The sequence below is a fragment of the Prionailurus bengalensis genome, chromosome D1, assembly GCF_016509475.1.
Source record: "Prionailurus bengalensis isolate Pbe53 chromosome D1, Fcat_Pben_1.1_paternal_pri, whole genome shotgun sequence".
NCBI lineage: Eukaryota > Metazoa > Chordata > Mammalia > Carnivora > Felidae > Prionailurus > Prionailurus bengalensis.
In genome coordinates, this window is record NC_057346.1 from 107,615,775 (window position 1) to 107,628,634 (window position 12,860).

At 37.7% G+C, this 12,860-nt stretch overlaps 1 protein-coding gene across 5 annotated transcripts in view; it reads left to right on the plus strand.

Annotated features, from left to right (window-relative positions):
* Positions 1-12,860, plus strand: part of RTN3 (reticulon 3) — a 60,076-nt gene that overhangs the window by 25,701 nt on the left and 21,515 nt on the right. The window lies entirely within an intron of this gene.

The window sequence follows — 12,860 nt, forward strand, 5'->3', positions numbered from 1 at the left end:
GAAATCAAGAGCCAGTTACTCAACCAACTGAGCCACTCGGGCACCCCCAAAGCTTATTTTTAAATCTCCATAACAGTTGCACTGCTTAGCACTTGGGTTTTTTGCTGTGGGCCTTGTGAAACCTATTTAGCAATCAAAGATAAAGGAATTCCTGCTGGGAATGACAGCAAATGAAACTTTTAATTAATTTGATCTTATACCACAGAGATTTTATGTTCTGAAAGTAGGTAACCAGTATTCTGTTGTAGTACTGTTTTGTGAGTATTGCTCAAGAGAAGTCATGCATTCTTCTACCTTGAACCTTATTTAATATTGTTCAGGCCAACATTTATTATGTGGTACTAGAAGCCCTTCCCATTGTCTCTGTTTATTTGATTACTTTTCTCACACTCAGCCTTCAGTTAAGTTACTTCAAATGCTATCTGTTCCGGGGTCTTAGAAGATGTAAGAAAAAAAGGATATTCCAAGCCTTCCAAAAGGTACCCCCAACTTCTGACCTAAGATCTATACTTACTATATGGTCACTCATAGGTGTTATATAGGGATCTGTGGTTGTCCAAACTTCTTTGACAGTAGATCCCTTTTTTCAAATGAAATCATACATAGAGTTACAATATTTAAAATAAAAAGATTTTTTTGTTGGGATAAACTTACAAACGTGATTATACTATTTTCTTTTATCCTCTTCTTCTTCTGTAAAGGTTTTGTTACGCACAGAATGGACAGGAAGCCCAGCCCTTAGCAGCCACTTTCCTATCCTGGTGGCAGCCAGAACCTGCTCAGCTCCTCTTGCTGGGGTGCCTCTCGTGAGGAGTGAAACACACCTCTCAGATCTTGTCTTGCACTGATTTGATGTGCTTGGTGGGGTGCTCATGCCAGCAGTGCTTTGGCTTGCTCAAGTTCTTGGTCACCTTGGGGCCCTTGTTGAGACCCATGACCATGGGGTCTGCAGAGACGTGGTTGCTGCTCTTCAGTGGCTGCTGAAGTGGAAGGGCACCATTTCCTTTATATTTCCTTTCTGAAGACCACAGGTGGTTTACTTAGTCTTTCTAAATTTTAATCTTTAATATAGAGATAATTGTGCTTACCTTATATTAATATTGTAGGGATTAAATGTGGAAATGCAGGTAATGCAGTGCTTAGCAAATAATAAATACCGCATAGTACAGGACCTAGCATGTGGTAGGTACCGGGTAATTAATTGTTAGTGAGTGAATTGATCAGTATCAGTGAAAACATTGAGACTGTTTCACAAACTAAAAAATTTGAAGTGACTGCTAAGGATAGCTGTTATCCGCTAGTGATTGAAGATTGCTGAGCTTGGATTAAGGAGTGAATTCTCATTGTTGCTTTACAACATCTAGAAGTGTGGCTTTGAATAATGAAGTTATGTCACCTTTTGGGGCCTTAGTTTCCTTATCTATAATGCGAGAATGTTGAAGATTATCTTCAGTATCATTTTAATAATACTCTCTGACTGTAGGGGCCCCTGGGTGTCTCCATCAGTTGAGCATCTGACTCTTGATTTCAGCTCGGGTCGTGCAGGGTCGTGGGATTGAGCCCTGCACTCAGTGCAGAGCCTGCTTAAGATTCTGTTTCTCTAAAATATAAAAATAATATTCTCTGACTCTAGATTTCCTCATGAGTTGTTGTTGTAATTCTTATAGATTCTTTTGTGTGATGAGGCATATGGGAATTAGGCTACAAGAATTTTGGTGTCTAATTTTGGCACATTCCTGCTTTAGCATGACCTTAGCTCATCTAACTGGTTCAACATCTTCCTTTGTTAATATGGCTATAATTATTTTGCCATCCTTTATAGTGTTGTAGTAAATAACAAACTGTGTAAATACTAATTATTACTAATTCTTAACTGAGTTATTTAATCTATTGTGAGAGGTGAAAAGGGCTGTGGAGGTTTAGGATATTTGTTACTGGCTAAATTCTGTGATTAGTAGATATATTTAGATGCTAATTAAAAACCAATATAATTAGATCAAGATGCTAAAAAGTCTTCCTTTGCAGGCTTCAAAACAGAAAACCTTTTTATTTTTTTCTTCTTTTTTTAAGTTAATTTATTTTGAGAAAGAGAGAGCAGGGGAGGGGAGAGAGGGAGAGAGGGAGAAAGAGACTCTGAAGCAGGTTCTGTGGTGCAGAGCAGTGGGGCTCAATCCCATGACCCTGGGATCATAACCTGAGCTGAAATGAAGAGTCAGATGCTCAACCAACTGAGCCACTCAGACGCTCCCAGAAAATCTTTTTAAATTGTCTTACTTTATGAATAAATCTTTAAAATGTAACTACTTCGGGGCGCCTGGGTGGCGCAGTCGGTTAAGCGTCCGAATTCAGCCAGGTCACGATCTCGCGGTCCGTGAGTTTGAGCCCCGCGTCGGGCTCTGGGCTGATGGCTCAGACCTGGAGCCTGTTTCCGATACTGTGTCTCCCTCTCTCTCTGCCCCTCCCCCGTTCATGCTCTGTCTCTCTCTGTCCCAAAAATAAATAAACGTTGAAAAAAAAAATTAAAATGTAACTACTTCAGCAAAATACATCAGTCTCTAGTTCTAAGTAGTCCATCTGAATTGCCTTCCTTTTAAAGTTAAACCAGTTCGGGACACCTGGGTGGCTCAGTCACTTGAGTGTCCAACTCTTGATTTCAGCTCCAGTCATGATCCCAGGGTCATGGGATCAAGCCCCGCGTTGGTCTCATTGTGGAGCCTGCTTATGATTCTCTCTCTCTCTCTCTCTCTCTCTCTCTCTCTCTGCCCCTCTTCCCCTTCGCATGCTCTCTCTCTCTCTCTAAAAAATAAAAAAATTTAAAAAGATAAACCAATTCTGTAATTATGTTCTGCCTGAAACTGTGAGGGGAAAATAGGCAAAAGAAAAGTATTAACGGTTTTTTATTTTTCTTTTGCTGTTTTATGACACATTGTGTATAAACTCCTATTTCATTCCCTTTATGATAACATTAGAGTTTAATAACTGTGATATGAGCTATGATATAACTAATTGGGGAAAATTTAAATCCCTGCTCATACACCTAATTGAGTGAAGACCGTTTTTTGGATTTTAGTATCCAGATTGGCAAGAATGCAAGGAAATAGGCAGGTATATATTTTGGTGATAGGTGTGTGTAAGTTGTTACAACTTTTTTGGAAGACATTTTGGCAATATGTAACAAAGACCTAGAATTGAGCTAGCAATTATGTTTCTAGGAACTTATTCTAAGGGGAAGAAATTGTACGTGCAAAAACAATTACAAAGATGTTTTTTGTAGTGCTGTTCAGAATATTGGCAGGTATCTCAGTGTCTTAACAATTAGAGATTGGTAGAATATGTTATGACCTATCTGTGCAGTCAAGTATGCAGCCATTGAAGTTGTTGCAGGTTTTTTTTTTAAGAAATGGGAAAATATAGGAAAGTACAAAAAGACATACACTCACATTTCTATATGTAGAATTAACTTCTGTTAATTAACATTACTGTTAATGGTCATGATTGCCTCCAAACCAAGGAACCCATGATTACCACCTGTCCCACTTACTCCCTTCTTCCCTTCTCTGGAGGCAACCACCATCATGGACCTGATAAATGCTTTCAGTTTACTTTAAATGTGTGTGTATGTAGTATTGGTTTGTGTTTTTAAACTTTTATTAATATTACCATCTTTGATATCTAACTTGTTTCATTCAACATTAGGGTTTTTTAACTCCTTCCATACTGAAATATATATAATTTCAAAGAAATGAATAGTTTATTCATTTTGACAGTTGTGTAGTAATCCTTATTATCTATGTTATTTCCGTTTTGATTAGTATTTGGGCTATTTTCCATTTTTTACTTTTAAAGATAGTGCTGAAGTTAACATCTTTGTACTTGTCTGGTTTTACACATATACAAGTATTTCTCTAGGGTCAGAGTGCCGCTGCTCATCAATTTAACTTCTAGGTATGTGCATTATTTTTCTAGTTCTTGTCAGTTTGCCATCAGAGCTGGAGTTTCTGCTGGTATGTGAAAATGTTCATAATTTCCTTTTTTAAAGATTTTATTTATTTTTTTACATGATCTCTACACCCAATGTGGGGCTTGAACTTAACCCTGAGACCAAGAGTTGTGTGCTCTACTGACTGAGCCAGCCAGGTGCCTCAAATGTTCATAATTTATTAATAAAAATTGTATTATTGAATACCTTTGTAGAGTTTTTGTTATATGATGGAATGATTACAGTAGAAAAGCACAAGTTAGAAAACAAGATATTCAGAATAATGATTAAAAGTGAATCTATATTGGGTGCCTGGCTGGCTCAGAAGAGGATGCAGCTCTTGATCTCAGGAGGATAATGAGTTCAAGCCCCATGTTGGGTGTAGAAATTACTTAAATAAACAAAACTTTAAAAAGATTTTTAAAAATCTGTATACCCACACACGTGAAACTGAAGTAAATTTTTAAAAAATAACATCACAATGGTTTTTCTTGCAGTATGGCCAAGTAGGCTTTTACTGGAACTGATCTTTCTGCATATAACTATATATTCTGGACAAAATTGGAAGGAAAAAAAAAATCGGAAGGCCCTGGAAAATGAACAAAAGCAGGCAGATTCTGAAAAGGGACTGACACTTCCAAGAAGAGAAAACATGGAATCTGTTCTCCATGTTTACTGCTGTTAGCCAGATGACAGGCTGAAGTTGACACTCAGCAGATTGGCTAATAAAGCTTTCATAGAAAACTTACGAGAGGACAGAATTTGGGTCAGCCACAGCCATTCAACCACTGAAAAGTAAGAAAAGGAAGAATCCTGGAGAGGAAAGATCCAGAGAGTGAGAGCCTAAACTTCTGTGTACATACTCTCTGTATACACCTCCATTTAATCCTTGAACTACACACATGCTTGGAAGACTACAGGCAGCTCAGCTCTAGAAAAAAGAAGTGAACTAAGATTGGAGATGGTGCCCAAGAGGCAAGAGTTTGCAGTTTGATGCACCAAATTAGGTGCATACTGAAACAAGTATCTGCACTCTCCAGAGGAATATAACGGAGTCCAGAGGCTGTACAACGTAATATTCACAGTGTCCAAGATATAATGCAAAACTACACATTTTAAAAGCTGAGAATATATGACCCGGTCTGAAGAAAAGGACAATGAACAACTACTTCATTTGTTGGAATTTAGAAACAGGAGTTTTAAGGCAGCTCTTATTATGAAATAGAGAAAAATACAAGAGCCAAGTGGAGGTTTTAGAACTGTAAAATACAGCTGCTGAAATCAAAATTCACTGAGTAGCCTTAACAGCAAAATGGAGATCACAAAGGGAAAGAGTCAGTGAAGTTGGTAACAGATGAACAGAAAGTTACCCAACCTGAAGAACAGAAAGAAAAATATATTACTGAGCTTCGGATACCTTTGGGAAATTATTGTAAGATCCAACTCATATAATTGGAAGTTTCAGAAGGAAAGGACAATGAGAGACAGAAGTGAGAATATATATGAAGACAAAATAGCAAAAGAATGCCTCATTAAACACACACACACACACACACACACACACACACACACACACATTCACTGATTAAAGAAGCTTTAGCGGAAACATTAAGATAAGAAAAGAACCATACCTTTGTACATGTGTCAGGGGTTCCCATGACCAACTTCAGGCTCAATGATTTGCTCGAAGGACTCAGGATTGAGAAGCTGTTATACTTACAGTTAAGAGTTCATTGCAGCAAAAGGACATAGATTAGAATTGGCAAAGGAGAAAGGCACATGGGATGAAGTCCAGGAGAAACCAGGTGCAAGCTTCCTGGTGGCCAGAGGAGTCACACAGGGATGCCCTTAATTTTCCCATCAGTGATATGACAGCATGTGCAGTGTTGCCAATAAGGGAAGCTATACTCAGTGCTTGGTGTCCAGAATGCCATGCAGTGTCCACATGGCTGACCCTAGCTACTCAGACCCCCAGAGTAAAACCAGATGTTTGCCATACATCATATTGTTAGAATAAACTCACCTGGTCACACTAGTACAGCATGGCTCAAGTGCTCAGGCATGCAAAAAAACACCAGCCAGAGTAGTCCAAGGTCTCAGAGTTCATCTCCTAGGAGCCAGCCAAGGACCAGTCCTGAAGACTGACCTTTCTTTGGCATGTACCGGGTTTGAGCATTTGAGGCCTACTTAGTTAACCCTTTCTTTTACAGTATCATAGTCAAATTACTAAAGCCAAAGATGAGAATATCTTAAAAGTAACTATAGAGCAACGAATGACATATAAAAGGGAATGGCAGTTATAATTAGAGCTAGCTTCTTACCAGAAACCACAAATGCTAGAAGACTGAAATAACATCTTCCAAAGTGTCAAACAGGGAAAAAAACGTCGACCCAGATTTCTCTATTCAGCAAAAATACTCTGCAAGAATGAAGGCAAAATAAAGACTAAATTATTAGATAAAAGAAAACTAAGAATTTGTCACTAGAAGATGTGCACTATAAGAAACACTAAAGGAAATCCTTCAGATTAGAGTTGATACCAGATAGAAACTCAGACCTCCAGGAAGGAATAAAGAGCATTAGAAATGCTAAATACCTGAAAAAATACTAAAGGCTTAATTTTTCGGGGTGCCTGGCTGGCTCAGTCAATAGAGCATGCAACTCTTGATCTTTAGGGTCGTGAGTTCAAGCCCCACATTGGGCGCAGAGCTTACTTAAAAAAAAAGTTTTTCCTCTGATTTAAAATATATAGGACTTGGGGTGCCTGGGTGGCTCAGTCAGGCGTCCGACTTCAGCTCAGGTCATGATCTCACAGCTTGTGAGTTCGAGCCCCATGTCGGGCTCTGTGCTGACAGCTTAGAGCCTTGAGCCTGCTTCGAATTCTGTCTCCCTCCCTCTCTGCTCCTCTCCCCCTCTCATGCTCTGTCTCTCTCCTTCAAAAATAAATAACATTTAAAAAAAAATTTAAGTATATAGGACTCTTCAAAGCAGAAATTATAATGTGTGTGGAGATTGTAATGTTATTCATATAACAATTTATAACAAAAGAATATATGAACTTCTATAGCAAGAATTTCTACATCTTTTTGAAGTGTAAGTATTAATTTTAAGTAGACTGAAAAGTCAAAGTTGTGTATTATATACTCGGAAACAACCACTAAGATGATAACACAAAGACATAGCTGAAAAGCCAATAGATCAAATCTTCAAATAATCAAAGAGAAGGCAAAAAAAGAAAAAAGAGGAAATGGTGATAAAATGGGAGACTTAATGCAACCATATCAATATGTTTAGTGGACTACACACTACGGTGAGTAGAATGGCAGACTACATAAAACTGCTAGACCATCTATGTGCTGACTATGAAAGCTGCACATTAAAGACACAGGTAGGTAAAAAGTAAACAGATGGAACGTATATACCAAAAAATATATAAATGAATACCATGCAAAATTTAAGCATAAGACAACAAAGGGTATTACCAGAAATGAAAAGTGACATGTTGTCATGATAAAAGGTATCAAGAAATCTTCAGTCATAAATGTGTATGTACCTAATAACAGCTTCAGAATACTTAAAGCAAAAATTTCAGACTTAAGAGAAATAGGCAATTCTGTAATCATAATTGGAGGTGTTTTTTTTTTTTTAAGTTTATTTTGAGAGCTCACACGTGTGAGCAGTGGAGGGGCAGAGAGAGAGGGAGAGAGAATCTCAAGCAGGCACTGCTGTCGTCACGGAGCCTAGTGTGAGACTTAGTCTCATGAACCGTGAGATCGTGGCCTGAGCCAAAATCAAGAATCAGATGCTTACCTGACTGAGCCACCCAGGCACCCCTGGAAGATTTAATACCTCTTTCTCAGCAATTGATAGACCAACCTGCACACACCTATGCTCACACACACAGACCTGAGTGCTGCAGTCAACCACTTTGACCTAGATGATATTTCTAGAACGCTGTACCCTGCAATGGCAGGATACACAGTCTTTTGCAAGTGGACAAGAAATAAATTTGCCAATGTAGACAATATGCTAGGCCATAAAAAAACCCAGTGAACTTAAAAGATGAAAATCATACAAAATATATTCTAAGACCATAATGAAATTAAATCTTAAATGAAAATAAGATACCTAAGAAAATTCCTAAGCATTGAGAAATTAAGCAAGACACATTTACATAATCCATAGCTCAACGAAGAAATCACAAGAAAAAATTTTAAGTGCTTTAAACTGAAGTACAGTGAAAATACAGTATATCAAACTTCTGGAGTGCAGTGCAGAAAGAAATTTATAGCTCTCAATGCTGATATTAGAAAAGAAAAATATCTATATTCAGTGATTTAAGCTTTCAATTCAAAAAGCTAGAAAAGGGGGCACCTGGCTGGCTGGCTCAGAGCACGCAGCTCTTGATCTCGGGGTTGTGAGTTCGAGCCCCGTGTTGGGTATAGAGATTACTCAAAAATCTTTAAAAAAAATTTTTTTTAAGCTAGAAAAAAGAGCAAAGTAGGGGCGCCTAGGTGTCTCAGTTAAGCATCTAACTTCTGCTCAGGTCATGATCTCATGGTTTATGAGTTTGAGCACTGTGTTGGGCCCTGTGCTGAGGAGCCTGGAGCCTCCTTCAGATTCTGTGTCTCCCTCTCTGTCTCTGCCCCTCCCCTGCTTGTGCGCCGTCTCTCTCTCTCTCTCTCTCTCTCTCTCTCTCTCTCTCTTTCTCTCAAAAATAAACATTAAAAAATATTTTTTAAGTTAAAAGAAAGAAAATATTAAAAATAAGAGCAGAAATGAGTGGACTAAAAAACAAAGTTAACAAAGCCAAAATTTAGTTCCTGGAAAAGATCAACAAAATCAATTTCTTGACTGATCAAGAAAAGAACAGAACCAGATTACCAATATCAAGCATGAAAAAGGGATCGCCACTTCGGATCCTACAGATATTAAAAGGATAATAGAATATTATGAATAGCTTTAGGCCAAGAAATTTATCAACTTAGATGAAATGGACAAACTCTTTGAAAAATACAACTTACTGAAACTAACACAGTTTCTATTAAATTCATTATCAAAAATCTGTCATGCAGGGGCGCCTGGGTGGCTCAGTCAGTTAAGTGTCTGACTTCAGCTCAGCTCACGATCTCGCTGTCTGTGAGTTCGAGCCCCGCGTCGGGCTCTGTGCTGACTGCTCAGAGCCTGGAGCCTGTTTCAGATTCTGTGTCTCCCTCTCTCTGACCCTCCCCTGTTCATGCTCTGTCTCTCTCCGTCTCAAAAATAAATAAACGTTAAAAAAAAAATTAAAAAAATCTGTCATGCAAAAAAAGTTCAGGGCCAGAGGTTTTACTGGGACTTTTTCAAGCTTTTAAGGAAAAAGGAGAGAACACTTTCCAACTCTTAGACAAGTATATAGTAATATCAAAACTGGACAGAGACATTGCAAAGAAAATTATAGACTAATATCCCTCATGAACATAGTAAGATGAGAAATCCTTTAGAAAATGAGAATTTCTTAAAATATTAGCAAATCAAATCTAGCCGTGTATCAAAAGGTTAATACACCATGACTAAGTACAGTTTGTTTCAGGAATACAAGCCTGTATTAAGATTGGAGAATCAATCAGTGTAACTCAGAACATTAACATAATAGAAAAACTATGATTATTTCAGTCAATACAGAAAAGACATTTGAAAAACCTCAACATCCTTTTCCTGATCAAAATTTTCAGCAAACAAGGACTAGAAGGTAATCTCCTTAGTCTAATAAATGACATCTGTTGAAAACTACAGCAGACATCATCCTTAATGCCAAAATAGTGAATGCTTTCCCCTTGAGATTGGGTATAAGGCAGGATTGCTCACTCTCTTTGTATTCAGCATCACACTGGAGGTCCATCCTACCCATTGAATTATGACAAGAAATAGAAATAAAATGAATGAAGACTAGAAAAGAAGTTGTCAAACTGTCCTAGTTTACAGTTGACATGATTGTTTACATAGAAAATCCTAAGGAATTTGCAAAACAACTACTAGGACTAGTAAGTGGATTTAGCAAGGTTACAGGATATTAGGTTAATGCACAAAACTCAGTTTGATTTGTTATGTGCTGGCAGCAAATAATCAGGAAATGAAATTTTATTTTTTAAATTTCTTTCCCTCAGTTAAGACAGTAGAAGAGATTATTTATTATATGTGTGTTACATTCAGCCACAAATGAAAACAGAATTAGTCCTGAGATATTTTGGCATTAAGTATATCAGTCCAGGGCAAAGGACCAAAAGCGACTGTTTTTATATGAGCAAGGTAGGCCTGTCAAAGGTGGTCGATATGATCAGATGACGATGGATGTTCTAGATCCATTGAATCAAGCTCTAGAACGTAGGCGTGCAGTCCAAAAAATTGTACCAGTATCCCTGGCCTCTGACTTTCTTCTCCTGTAGCTTCTGTGGGTGCACAAGCTAGTGGTTTACTTGGACCTCTGCCTCATCTTTCTTTTACACTTTAGTCTATAGCCTATGCATTTGCTTCTTCCTAACTTGGCTTTCATGGCACAGAGGTTTCTAAGAAGATGGTGCTAGGGCCGAGAGAGACTAGAAAACGACATATGTTTTAAAATCTTTTTAAAGTTTATTTACCTTGAGAGAGAGAGCGCGCACAAGTGGGGGAGGCACAGAGAGAGGAAGAGAGAAACTCCCAAGCAGGCTCCAGCTGTCAGTGCAGTGCCTGACGCAGGGCTTGAACTCATGAAACCATGAGATCGTGACCTGAGCCAAAATCAAGAATCAGATGCTTAACCAACTGAGCCACCCAAGCATCTCCAGAAAATGAAATTTTAAAACAATAGCATCAAAAGCATAAGATAGAAATAAATTTAACAAAAAAATTTGCAAGTCCTCTATATTGAAAACTACAAAACTGCAAAGAAAAACTTAAGAACTATCTAACAGGAAGGCCATGCTATGTTCATGGAAGCCTCGGTGTTGTTAGATATCAGTCCTACCCAGAGTCATCAATGGATTCAATACAATTCAAAATCCCAGGAGAATTTTTTCTATAGAAATTAATAGACTCGTTCCAAAATGTCTATGGAAATACACAGAACCTAGAAAATCCAAAGCAATTTTGAAAAAGAACAAAGTTGGAAGACTTGGAATACTCACTTTAAGACATTATAAAACTCCGGTAATAAAGACGATGTAGTACTTGCAAAAGAGTCAAAAAATAGATCTAAGAAACAAAATTCAGAAATAACAATTTGCTGCAAATTTAGGAACTTAACAATTTATTATCTCACAGTTTTCATGGATCACAAATGTGGGCACAGGTTAGCTGAAATAAAGTGTGCTCTGAAAACACCAGGTGTGAACAGGGTTGTGATCTCATGTGAGACTTGGAGTTCTCTTCACAGATTGTTGGCAGAGTTCAGGAGGTTGTAGGGCCGGATCCCCATTTTCTTGCTTGCTGACTGGGGGCTGGGAGGCATACTCAGTTCCTGGTCTCATGGCCCTCTCATCACAGGGTAGCTTACTTCTTCAAAGTTTTCAGGAGAATTTCTCTCCAGTCTACTACCAGATCTTATGTAACTGAAAGATAAACACAAGAGTGACTACTATCCCGTCATATTTACAGGTTATGCTCACATTGGGACATATGCAGGACATATATACAGGACATATACACCAATGGGCAAGAGTCTCGGGAGCCATCTTAGCATTCTGTCTACCACAATCCCTACTTCACATGACACGAAAAATTAAAATGGATCAGAGACTTGAACATAGAAACTAAAACAGTAAAACTTTTTTTTTAAACAATAAAACTTTTAAAAGAAAGCATAAAATATCTTCATGACTTGGGGGTTTAGGCATAAGTTTATTGCACCATACAATGCACTAGCCGTAAAATAAAAACTCGATAAATTAAACTTCAAAATTAAAACTTGCACATTAAAAGATGCCACTAATAGGCAAACCATTGACTGGGAGAAAGTATTAAAAAACATGTGTCTCATAAAGGATTAGTATCTAGAAAATACTACTATATTTTAACAATGAAAGGACAAACATTATTAAAAAAACTGACTAGAAAAGATTCTGGCATTTCACAAAAGAAGATGTACAAATGACCAATAATCCAATAAAAATGTGTTCAACGTGGGAGTCTTCACATAATTAAAATAAGATATCATTGCACATTCACCTGAGTGGCTGAAACTAAAGACTGACAACACCTAATGTTGGCAAGGATTTGGAACAACTGAGACGCTCATAAATTATTGGTAAGAATGTACAAATACTTTGGAGAAAGTTGGTCAGTTTCTTAGCGACCCTAAACGTGCAGCTACCCTATGAGCTTGTAACTCCCCTGTAGAGAAATACAAATATATTCATACCAAAACTTGTTATGTTCATAGCAATTTTATTCACCATAGCTCAAAACTGGAAATAGCTAGTGGCCCATCAACAAGGGAGTAGATAACCTGTGATACAGCTAGTTATCTTTTGATACTTGCAGCAGTATGGATGAATCTCCGAAATTATGCCAAGTGAGAGAAACAGTGCAAAAAAAGTCATACTGCATGATTCCATTTAGGTGTAATTATAGAACAAGCAAACTGGTCTATGTAGGAAAAAGAATCAGAGCACTTGTTACATCTTGGGATGTTGGCTGCAAAGAAACATGAGGAAACTTTCTGGGGTGATGATAATGTTCTGTAGCTTGATGGAGTTAATTAGGTGTATGCATGTCTCCAAATCAGTCAATGTGTTATGTATTTCGGCATAAATTTTATATCAAAAGAAAAACATTGAACTTCAAGCTAAATAGATTCGTGGACAGAAGCATTTGGGTCTGTCTTTGACAAATAGTTTTGTGTTACTCGGTGATCCTTCTGTGC